The sequence below is a fragment of the Zosterops lateralis genome (genome assembly GCF_965231275.1).
Source record: "Zosterops lateralis genome assembly, chromosome: 1".
Lineage (NCBI taxonomy): Eukaryota > Metazoa > Chordata > Aves > Passeriformes > Zosteropidae > Zosterops > Zosterops lateralis.
In genome coordinates this window covers 99,635,079-99,647,771 of record NC_139762.1, presented here as the reverse complement: position 1 = coordinate 99,647,771, position 12,693 = coordinate 99,635,079, and the positions used below count along the sequence as shown (strand labels likewise).

Here is a 12,693-nt window from a genome sequence, read left to right as displayed (position 1 = left end):
AGTAGCTCCTTGTCTTTCCTGTCCTGAGGAGCCCAGAACTGAACACAGCACAGTGAGACGTGGCCTCACCAGGCCCAGTAGTGGGGAATGATCTCCTCTTTCCACCTGCAGGCCACACTTTTCCCGATGCCCCCCAGGATCCCACTGGCACTCTTAGCTGCAGGGGCACTGCCAGCTCACGGTCAACTCGTCATCCACCACGACTGTCAGCTCCTTCTCCCCAGAGCTGCTCTCTCGAAGCCTATGCCGGGGTCATTCCTCCCCCGGCTGGGACCCTGCCCTTGCCCTTGTTGCACCTCACTCGGTTTCTCTCCTGGCAGGCGAGTCACGGGCGGCACTCGGGGCTGTCGGTGGCGGTCCCGGAGCCGCGCACAGCCATCCCCGGCAGGTGTCAGTGTGGGCTGCGGGGCCGGGCGGGAGCGCCGCCTCCCCTCCCCCGCAGCCCGGCGGAGCCAGACTCGCCGCAGACTCGCTGCAGACAGGCGGCAGCCAGCGGGGCGGGCGGGGGGAGGAGGAGGAGGAGGAGGAGGAGAGGCTGGGGATGAGTTGGAGGCAGGCACAGCCTGAGCGCAGGGCGAGCGGCTGCCGGAGACGGGCGGGGGAGGCGGCGAGGCGCTGGGAGGAGGCCGGCGGGAGGTGAGTGCTGCCTTCGCGCCGGGAACTGCCGGGGAAAGTGCGGGAGGCCCGGGCGGAGGGTCTGGGAGCGAGCGGGGGACGCGGCGGCGGCTGCCGGGGGCTCCTCCTGTCGCGGCGGGGACAGTGCCCGGGCCCCGGGGCCGCCGAGCGCTCCCCCCGCTCCGGGCACAGGCGGGGACAGGGCACAGTGACAGGTACCGCCGCTACCGGGGCCCGCCGGGGATCCGCCGCCGTCCTGCCCTGCCCCGGGAGCAGCCGGAGCGGCGGCCCGCACGGAGAGCCCCGGGCTGGGCAGGGGAGCGGGGCCGGCGGGGCCGCGGGCAGAGCGCCGGGAGCGCGGAGGGACGGCACGTCCTCCCGCCGCCCGCTCCGCTCCGGGGCGATACCGGGGTGATTCCCGAGCTCCGAGCGGGGTCAGGGCCGGTGTCACTGCCCGGGGGATGCCCGGGGGATGCCCGGGGGATGCCCGGCCGCGGTGCGCGCCCAGCGCCGGGAGGGCAACTTTGGCAGGAAGGCAGAGCGGCTGCCGGGCTCACGCACCGGTGACCTATATTTGATAAAGTGCCCTTTTTTTTTTTTTTTTTTTTTTTTTCCTTAAAAAAAGTTTATTAGCAGAAGTCTAGCTTTGCCCGCCTGCATCAGACGCCTGCCCGCGTTGTGTGCAGTGAATGTGTGCATCCCGAAATTCTGAATGATGTGCCAGGTTTGCTGTCGTGTGGGTGGGTAGGTAGTTATGTGTAGGCTGGGGTTTGATGCTTGCTGAAGAGGCAAACACACCGTTGTGTGTAGGTTTAAGTTCAGTAAAGAACAAACAGGAAGCAGGCAAAATGCAAAAGTTACTTCTGTTTTCTTGGTCGATCTTAACATCCAGAATGATGCAGATTTTAGCAGGATTCAGAACCTTTTCTGAATAGCAAATGGTTGTGCAGGAGAACAAAAATCTGGTGAATAATTTTATGTGTTGTTCAAAGTACTGTTTGGTATTATAAAAGTTTGTTCATCTCAAAACACAAGACATCTTGTCAGGATGGAAGGCTCCTTTAAAGAGGTTTATCTGTGCTTCCAAACCAAAACCATTATACTTGTGGACTGGAGAGGTGCATCACGTAGCACGAAGAGTGAAGTATCTCCAGCATCATAAATCTGAAGGTGGCCAAAAAGGGAGAGAGTTTTTGCCAGTAAGAAAGCCCAAGGGACAATTACTGGTAGTCATAGATGAGGTAAGAACATAAAGCTGCCTGAGTAGGGGCAGTGCTCTTGGTGGTCCTTCAGCACCTGGGTATGTTGGTTAGAAAAAACTTCAATTCTGCTTTCCAATTTCATTTCTAGGAAAATGTTTTGGGAAGCCTATTCTTTGCAATGATCCAGAGCTCTCTAACATAGGATGTATCCTTGAGTAGAATTAATGTGCACAGTGCACACGTGCACCACTAATGAATGTATTAGTGTATATATAAATATTATGGCTTAGTGGCTGTAAATGAAAGGGGAAGTTTTGCTGGAAAACGAGTGCACTGGTGGGAAGCAGCCTTGTCAACATCCCCTTGTCCATATTAGCTGAGATAGAGATGATAATCTGAACATCTATATCTGTACTGGCATTTTAGCACCAGGTATTAAGTTACTGTGATACACAAAGTGACCAGCATGAGGAGAACTCAAACTGGAATGTGTCAACTCTCTAGAGTTACGTATAGAAGTAGGAACACATCTTTTTGTACAATCAGTGTTTATACCAGCACAGTTAGTTCCAACTCAGGTATGTGAAGATCATTGTTGCATACACATAAAGCATATCAATATTCTCCAGTAAGTTCAGATGCCAGAGTGGGCCTAAATGGTGATCAGTGTGTAATGCAGAATGAGTTAACAATGTGAGAAACAATATTTCAGATCACTGGTTTTTATTAACTGAAACATTACAGGCACCAGGCAGTGAAGTTTTCAGTCTTCAGGACCTTAGACTTGTTACAAGAAAACTTGTGGAAGTAGAAAGAACTTGAGATTCAAGATTGAGGCACAGTTTTGTTAAATGTGGTAAGATTACAGCCACTGGGCAGTAGCTTAACCTAGGAATTTAGAACTAACCTGGCCTTTTGTTATTTTTAAGTAGATAAAATGCTGTTTTCTTTGCACAGAACATTAAAGTGAGACGTGAAATGAGGAATTGTTAAGTTTTCCCTGCAGTGATGGTGCATTTTTTGCAAGAGGGGGTTGTGGGGAAGAGGAGACTGAAAGTTTTCTCTCTGATCATCTTGACCAAAATTTAGTTCTTTTTCAGCTGCCCTGCAGCACCCTGTCTAGTGCTGCTTTTCCACCCAAGAACTAGTTTTATGTCAATGACACTGTCTGAAATAATTTGGAATACGTTCCAAATGTGGATATGATGTGCCAGAAAGAAGTAAATAATTATTGAAACAATAGAGAAATACCTTAAAAGTATTTTAACTTAGCACAGACTCTAAAAGAAATGAAGTGTTAAAAAGTGCATGCCTGTCCAACAACTCTTGCATCAGGAGTCATGGTTATTGCATTTAACTTGTGAGTGGTCTTGGAAAAGTTTTTTGGGTTTTTTTTTTTTTCCTGTCTGGTTTTTCATGGTTCAAAACAGCTCTCTGCAAGTGCATTGCCAGCTACGGAATGCAAATACTTCTAGGAGTTTGGAGATGAATTTTTCTGCAGATTGGTTCTGTGGTAACCGTGAAATTCTTCAATGGCACCAATCTAGTATCAGCTGCTCGTTCAAGGCACTGATGCCAGAACAGTGGTGCATCAGTTGCTGGGAATCCAACCCTGTAGTGAAATGATTCATGCATATACATTTTCTTTTCTCAGTTGACAGCTATTTTTAAGAATAGCTGTCTTGCCTAGAAGGTTGATATCTAAGCAAAGGCAGCCTAGATAGCTAAAAATTTCTTTCACACCAAACATAATCTTAGTACACTAAAACATTTAAATGGCATTGATTTTAATTGATTCTTGCTGAATCTCTGGTTCTAATTGGCCATTATAAAGGGACCATGGTGTTGTAGAGCTGATGTCAGGAAGTTGGCAATTTTTTTGCACAAAGAATGATGATGAGTTGGAATTAGACGTCAGTTTGAAAAAACTTTTAATAATAATGGGTAGTGATATCTATATGGTAGCAGATTACTTGACTGGCTTCTTGAAATGAATTGGATTCTCTGGGTACACAAGCCTGAAGAAATGATCTTGAAATGACACATTTGTCCAGTGTACTTTAACTTCTTCTATGTGCTGCACAGGCAGAATATTCAAGTGAAGGAAAGCCATGGGCCTTTCTTTTTTCCGTTGTGTTCTTTTGAACCTCATATTTGATAAAGAAATGTGGGGATTTTTTTATCTTTGAGAGTTTAATTTGCTTAGTTCTGAGACTGTCAGTTGAATAATAGTAACTCTAAGGGGATAGCAGTAGAAAGAATGTTTGCAGGTGAATAAGAGCATGATGTTACAGTGTGTCCTCTATTTCATGCTGGCAGAATGTCTCGGTATTAATCATCTATATTTATTTAATATATGCATTTCTGTAGTGTATGTTTTGATTTAGTGTATTTGCAGTATGTTAAATGTAGATGCATTTTACAAAATGCTTTTTCTTATTGTTTGGTTAAGCAATGGAAATTTTCAAGCACCCATATCACCATTTATTATCATTCAGCATAATAATTGGTAAATTTAATCTTCCTGATTAAGACTATTTTGGTCACAAGAGACAAGGGACTGAAATGAAATAATTTTCTTAATGTTATGCTGTGTCTGTGTTGTTCATATCTATTGTCCTTTTCTCTAAAATTCTACTACAGAGAACACATCGACCTTTTAAACTGTGTTTGAATGATCTTGCTCTACATCAAACTTTTCTTTCAGGTAGGAGACAGAATTTAAGAGGCATGTAAATGCATTTTTTCTTCTTATTGCCAGTGGAGACCTTTCCTAGATTTGAAGTAAGTTTTCTTAGTGCCAAATGGTTGACTTTTCTAGAATAAAAATCTCTCCAGGGTATGCAAAAAGTCCTCTGGTTAATATATTGGCATTCCCAGAACCCACTAAAGCTTAGGCAGGTTGCCAGACACCACTTAATGAGGATGCCGAATGTCTGGCACAAATCTGCATGAAAGCCAGCAAAGGAGCTGGGGGTGGAAGTGCATGTGGTGGGGAGAGGGCTGGGAAGGCGACACAAACACACCCAGAATTTATTTTTAATGTCTGAGTTTTGCAGAGGAACAGATCAGAAATCCTTACCACAGGATTTTGGAAACTTGCTGGGAGCAGGAGTCTGGATCCTTCAAACTGGGAGAGCTGTGTTCTCACAGAAATACAGGTTTTTTTTTAGAGAGCAGTTTATGAGTTAGGGGGGTGAGTTTTTTTTTGAGGAGAGCACCAAAGGAGGATAGATATGATAGTGATTTTATGTTTTATTATCTGCTAAAACTGAAAAGCATTTGAAATATTGTTAGACAATTTCAGGGACAGTAGAAGTCAGTGATTGCCAGCATCCACACAGAAAAGCTGTTAAAGTTATGTGGCAGGGATAGAACACCTCTGCTCAGTGTAAACCTGTGGTGGGGGCTCTGCCTGATGCTGCTGAGCTTACATTTTGCTCCATGTTAAGTAGAATTGCAGGTGTAATAGACCCTCTGGTGGCTAGATAACTGTTAAAAGAATCAGTCATTCAACCAGATGAGATATTTTTCCATAAGAGTGCCATTAAGACCAAAATATATTGGTTTATGTTGAATCAGATGTTTAGTCTTAAAGGTTGGCTGAGCAAACTTGGTTATATTCTGAACTGAACATTATTTCCGACATTTAAAGTGTGACAATTTTCAACATTTTTTCTCAGGCTTTAATCTCTCCCTTATCTACCCAAAAAAGCATTAGTCCTCTATATACAAATTTATAAATAGGCATTGGGTTGATAGGTGTGACTGAAAATAATTTTTTAATCGATGAAAATTCTAATAGTATTTTTTGCACGTGGCAGAATTTGGATTAAAGTATGCTTGTTGCCTACTTTTCAGTACAGGTTTCAGTTGTGCATTTTGCTGTTTTGGAGAACTGTTCCTCTTTAGAGGAATGCTGCTCACTAGAATAGTGGCACCTACTTGACGAGTATGGTTGGGTAGGACTAAACCAAAATCCAGATGCTCCTGTTTCATTTTGCTTGGTTTCACTAAGGTGAATTGAGAAATGAAAATATTGGATTTCATTGGACTTTAGTGCTGGCTGCAGTGGATAAAAGGACAAATGTATTTTGCCAGTTGTGTGGGGATCTTTGCAAAGTTTTCTCTGTGTTGACATTGACTTCTGGCTGTCTGTAGGACAGGGAAAACAAAAAGAGAGCGTTGGACGTTGTACCCATGTTTTTAATCTGGCATGTGTTTAGGATTAGTTCTAAAAGGCAGGAGACAGTGTTGCCTAGAAAAATACAGTGCTGAAATGTACATGAGAATGGAGCAGGTTGATGAAGTGTCTGTTGGAATGTCCTTGTCTTTCCATCTGCTGGTGTTTTTGATTTCTTCCATGCTAAACACCCTGGTACACTTTTTGTTAAAAACTGGTAATAAATCTGCTTCTGAAAAAATGTAGTGAAAAAATTCATGATAGTGAATTTGTGTTGCCCTAAAAGATGAGTCTGAAGATTTAAATTCTTTTTAAACTCAGTATTTAATTTAGTTTCTATGTTCTGAAATTGTAAAATGTGTACTGACCTTTGAGGAAGATGTGCTTTTTTTGCATGTTTGTATGAGAAATACCTTGAGGTTTGAGTGATTCTGTCATAACCTTGGACCCACTGAGTGTATTTAAGTTGTGATTTTAGAGGACAGTACATAATTCTCTTAGGGTTCTGTTAAAACAAATGTTAATGCTTAATGAAATAAGATTTAGAATCTCTATCATATTGAGAAGAGAATGGAAAATAGTGTTTTCTTCTGGATCAACCCTGAAATGTACTTAGAGTTCTAAAATAAGTGTTGAGCGTTGACTCATATTATCTAGCATATGCCATTATAAGGGTACTGTGTTTTGTCTTCAATTTTCAGCACCAGCACTTGAAGCATCTTCAAACAGTGCAGTGCTCTGTTTTTTAAACACAAGTTCCACTCTTCAACTTTTCAAAGATTATTGGAAAGAAAATGCGTGACAGTTTTTAAATTATTATCTCTTTGTGTTGTGTGGCCGAGACTGTTATTTTGGTTTCTCACACCTGTAACTTACTTGTTCTCCGTTTCATAGAGGGAAAGGAGAGGGCAGTCTGGGACTGAGATATGAAGCAATCTCTTTAACAGCTGCCTTCTTCCACTGAGACTTTCATGAAATGTTTCCCATGCACTAATTAAGAGTGATCCATTATTGCTCTGGACTTGTAAACACCTCGGAACATTCCATTAGGTGTTAATGACACATGAAGCTAGAATTAAATATGAGTCTGTTAGTCCTGTATCTGGTTGGGATGTACTTAGTATCTGTAATTGCCCAGATGTAACAGTATTTCTTGAACTGTTGGGTGCAAATGGTGTTGCTTCACTTTCTGCTTCTGCTCAGCCATTAGTTACTGAGTGAAGTGATGCTAATCTATAGAGTGTATTGGGGCCTCTATTATACAGAATGTCACCTGGGTGTTTGCCATGGTTTCTTGGGATCTTCAAAAGGCAAAACTGAGTTCTCTGGCTTCTGCCCCTTGGGTCAGAGTTGAGGAGCACAGCAGAAGGTGTGGGAGAGAAAATGTAAGGAAAGCTTATAAATAACCCAACCTAATCTCCATAGCTGTTGAACTGGCACCTTCAGTGAGATCCCACATTGGTGTGTGCTCTTCCCTTGCAATTTCACCTCAATGGATGACTGGTTTTGTAGGTTGTCCTTAACTAGTACTAAGCAAAATTAAATTGAATGTTTGTAAAAATGCATGCAGATAAGGTTCAGTACTCTTAAATTAGAAAATTGCAGCTGGTCATATAAAAGTTAGACTTGGGCTGTCTAATGGCATCTGTTGGCTAGTGCAGTTCTGTGTAGCTGTTTTGTTTTACAAAGGGTTTGTATTGACTATAATTCCTCATCAAACTTATACAAGTATTAGAAGTGAGATGGAAGAGAGTTCTGTGGATATTTCCAGCACAGATGTTTTCTGGTTTTGTGACCCTCTCATGTTCCTCTTGCTATCGTAGTAACCTTTCTAGCAGGCTTTTAGAAACAGCACATTTGCGATTAGCTTGTTGCAAGTACTTTATTTTCACTTAAAATGTCTTAAAATATGAGTTATCCTTATTTAATTGGGAAGCTTGTAACATGTGATCCATCTCTCCAATTGCATAATGTTGAAGCTTGCATAATGTTGAATACAGGTACACTGTATTCAACTGTTTGGCTACTTACACTTAGCTTATAATAATAATTTTTTTTAAAAAAGCAACCATCTGTTGATGAACAGAAATACTGCCAGTGTTTGTCAAATGTGTACTTTATCTGACCTGTTCTATTTAGCACCTTATGGCAAAACTTTCTCATCAAAGCATTTTACAAATATTTTTATTCTTACAGTGCCTTATTAGAGTGATAACAATAGTGGTCTAACTTTTTATTGTAGGGATTAACTCCCAAGATTTAGGGAGGTAAACCTCTTTTCAGTTGCAAGAGGAAGTCACCTGCAGTGGCTACAGAGATGATCATTCTAACTTGCAGCTGTAGGTGAACATCACTGTTCTGTTACAATGATCTTTCCAGCCTTTTGAAGAAAACAGCTGGAATAATGTAAAGTTTCTACAGCAGAAAGCTCCAACAACCTATGTAGCCTGGTCTCCTTTTTCTCATAGGGAGTGGCTGGGCAAATAGGTAAATTTCAAGAAAGAATTATGACAGCACTGATGTGTTAGTGCTGATAATGCACAGTAATGAGTTAAAAAAGCATTTGGTTAATGATTCATAATTTTGTTTGAAATTACCTAAAAACAGAGCAAACCAAAGGTAATTAAAATAAGTATAGAGAGGAATAAGAGGACCTCTTTAGTTTGCAGAGTGGGAGTTAGGTGTGCAAAGTATTCTGGAAGTGTCTTTTGAAATTGAGTTGCGTTCTCTCTTCAGTTGAATATGAAACCAGCAACAGACTCTGCCTTTTCCCATTCCCTGTTCTCCCCTGGGTATTGTTAGTGATTGGAGATAAAAGCCTTTAATCATGTCTACATGAAGACACCAGAGCAAATCACTTGAAGTGTCGAGTCAGGATGTGTATGTCAGAGTATGTTAAACTTGTGTGTGAATGCTCTGTTGAATACAGAGCAGCCTTATATATTTAACTCGAATCAATCAAAGGTCATTTAATGTTCTCATCTGATGGAGAACATAATTCAGAATGTAAGTTAAATTACACTGATCTAAACCTATCTGTGTTTGAATGAGAGGCTCTTGACATAGATGTTTACCATGCTATAACTTCAGTGTTTTATGCTGTACTTCATTTATCTCAACTTTCCTCTGTGTTGCTTGTTATTGATCAGTTTTCATGATGCTCCTATTAAGAGGCATCATAGATGGACATAATTACAAACTTTCAAGGGGATGTAATTTACACAGACAATGGCAGTTCATTGAAATTGGGATGTTTCATTGCAAATATTTTAGACCTGACAGACTTTGACCAAAATCAAAATAAGACACAACCTGTCTTTGGTTCCTGGTGAACTTGTTTTGGCCAAAGGCCTGGTGTTGTCATGGTCCTTGTCACAGAGATAAACTACCAAGGATCCCACTTTGTCACCAAGGATGCTGTTTGTGGGAACATGTGGTTTCATTGGATAGGCTGCTAGAGAAGGCTGCTGCAAAGCCAAGGGCTGAAGAAATCCCTCCTGGACTCACCTTGTGTTTGGGGACCTGCAGTAATCCTCTGTATCTATCTTTTGAAACTGTCAGTCTTTTAAACATTAAAAATAAGGGAAAAAATGTTCTATTTGACAGTTTTAAAACTGAAGCCTTCAGCTGGTGGGAAATTTGGAGTTTTATGGAGTTTATCTGCTTTGAGAGCCCAGAAACTGTCTGGTTCTAGTTGGAGCTGTGTTTTATCATGCTTTTGTGGATGCCAATTAATATCTCTCTTCCCCTTTCTTTTCTATTTGGAGTTCATCTGATGGAGCACCTCAGGAGAACCCAAACGTTTGTTGCCTAAAGTCTTTAATTTACCCCTTTTCATGTCAGCCTTTTCCACAGAGATTTGCAAATAGCTGTTCCCTGTGTCTTGTATAGGAATATTTTTATACAGGAAAGAGTATCCTGAAGTTTCTACATTCTAAAACATTAAAATGACCAGTGAAGCATATGTTCTTCAGGGATCTGAGAAAGAGGGGGGCTAAATTTGCCTCCCAGAAGGAGCTGTGCTGCAGTGAAGAGGAACTGTCCAGTTGAAGTAGTTGCAGGTGCAGTGTGCATAGCTGGATGTTCCCTTCTTCCTACACTCTTTTGTAAGTGACCCTTACAAAACCAAGAACTTTCCTGGACATTTCTCTTGAGCTACATGATGTCATGGAGGTAGAGACTAGGAAAAAGTCTCTCTCTCTCCTTTTTTTTTTTTTTTAAACAAACAAACAAACAAACCAACAAAAAAACCCAACCATTATAAGGTAATTCAAGGATTGCTGTATTCTCCCTGTAAGAAAAATCTTCTGAACTTTCAATTTGTCAGGAAGATAAAAGCTCTGAAGGAAAACTTGGGAGCCACTCTGAATTCAATACATTGGAATTCTTTTATGGTTGAAGATACTGAAAGTACAGTTGTCTGTCTGAAAAAATAAGAACGTTATGCTATATTAGCTGTCCCACATTTAGCTGATTGTTCCAAGATGTTTGCATGCTTATTAAGATTATGGCCACTGCAGTAGAGGCAGATAAATTTTAGCAGCTTAAGAATCTCTCTCATAAATGTACAGAGTTCTTGACCTATTCCTAGAGTCAGAGAGTTGATTTGCTTTTGAAATGGAAAAGTTTTGTCACAGAGTTATAACAGTCTCAAGATGTAACTTGCTTAGTTTACCTGCTAGGGCAGACATTAGAGAGAAGATACATAGCAAGTAATCTTCTCCACACTTTGAGTCTCCCCTTTGGATAAGTTGAAGAGTCAAAATTCTTATGGCTGCTAGGGAGAGTCTCTTCACAGTGTAAAAGTGTCAAAAGAATATTTTTTCGTGCCTCTGACCTTGATGTGTAAAATGTTTGTTGTATTCTTGTGTACTTGAGATGTTTTCAGGTGTCCCTGACACCTACAAAAAGCCAAATGCTGTGTGCAAATGGTTCTGTTATCTCCCAATCTCCCACATAGTTCTGGTAGTTCTCCTGTTGTTCCTGTGGCTAGACATCTCTCTCACTCTTTTTTTTTATTTCTTGGTAGTCCTTTGGGGTACTGACTTTCCAGAGATGCATGTGTAATGTCTAAGTGGCTTCCTCTTCTTTCCTTTCCCCTTCCATCCCAGTCAAGAAATTCCAGATGGAAGCACTTTGGTGTCAGTAACAGCTGCACAGCAGATAATTTTTTTCATCCTTAGAACTGTAATATTTGTAACTCCATATAGGTAGTTATGATATACATTTACATTGAGGATCTTCTGGTCTTTTAAGCTTCCTCTAGGCTCTTCCAGTCTTTCTTGATGCAGCATTTTGCCCTATTTTCTGTTCCTGGTTAGAAATAGCTTCTTTCAACATAAAGAAGTTAATATATTCTGTTGTAAATTTGATTTTTAGGAAGCCTGAATATTTTAGAGTCCTGTGTTGTGATTCAAAAATTGTGCTCCCTTCTTTCATCTCTAGGATTTATAATAAGGTGTCAGCAATGATCTAGTCCATCTGGGAGCTTGCATCAATGCTTGGGAGAGCCATATGTGTCTGCCTCAAACAAGGCTATAGAAAAGTGTTCCACTAGCAACCAAGATGTCATCCATCTGCTAGACAATCCTGTAGCTAGTTAGCTTAATGACGTATTTATTTGACTCGATGTTTCTGCAGAGCAGACTCCAGCTTTCCTCCCCCTTCAAATTAATACCAAAACCTCCCTGCTCTGGAGAAGACAAAACCTGCCTGCTCTGGAGAATGTCAGGAAGCCTGTGGCTCAGTAGGTTTGATCTGTTTACCCACCTCGGGGTGCTGCACTCCCAAATTCCGAGTGAGCATTGCTGGGAGGCGGCTCCAGCCTTCCTGCCAGGGCAGGTGCCTGGTGGGATCCAAGGGATCCACAGGCCAGACCCGGGGCCCGGCTGACCTGAGCTGCATGGGGAAATCCAATCATGCTGCTGCTGCTTTAGGGTATTATTTTAGCACACAGGGCTGTGTGAGGATTTCCTCCTGCCGTGGGCAGAGCTGGAATTGTCACAGTAAACACTTTGCCCGGCTACGGGGAATAAACCAGGTGGTTCTTGCACTTGGTGACTTCCATGGAAGTGCTCATTTGGGACTAAGGGGGTTCACAGTCTTCAACATAAAGTGTTCTAGATATTTGTAATCTCAGATGGGCCTGCAAAAAGTCAGAGCTCCAGGAATTGTGCTGGAAATACACAATGGGAACACCAGCTTTGTAAACTTCAAAACCTCCACGTTCATACTGAGGTAAAGTAGGGCACATTGGGACTGACTGTCATTGATTTCTTAACTTTTCCAGTCACTATATCCCACTGTTTTGGTCTTTTTTGTAGTCCAAAGAGGCCAAGTCACTGTTGTAAATTCTAGGTTGATCTAATTTCTAATCTGTCTGTGAGTCAGACTTGAGTTAAGAAGGGGACAAAACAACAGGAGAAATGCAAATTTAGATGAAAAGGGTGTTTTGTGTTGATGGCAATTATATTAATCTCTGTTGAGGCAATTTAGTGAATTTAATGTGGATAAATGCAAATGTATATTCAGACCACTGTACAATTGGATCCAGTAAATCTTTATCCCTGTCTTGCAAGGGAGTTTACATGCAGCTTCACATAGATTTCAGTGGGAATTGAAACAGTCACAGCTTTTTCTGAATATGGATTGAAGCCAACAGGGGGCTGTCTGCTGAGTTTGGTAAATTTTACC

The 12,693-nt window shown here is 41.8% G+C and overlaps 1 protein-coding gene across 3 annotated transcripts in view; it reads left to right on the top strand.

Annotated features, from left to right (window-relative positions):
* The first annotated feature begins 557 nt into the window (after positions 1-557).
* Positions 558-12,693, top strand: part of LDLRAD4 (low density lipoprotein receptor class A domain containing 4) — a 273,819-nt gene continuing 261,683 nt past the window's right edge. For 2 of the 3 annotated variants that reach the window (XM_083872620.1, XM_083872617.1), the window contains exon 1: positions 569-636. The gene's annotated coding sequence lies outside the window, so the exon portion shown is untranslated. Of the gene's footprint in view, positions 637-12,693 lie in introns of all 3 variants that reach the window. The other variant, XM_083872618.1, reaches the window with a different exon arrangement.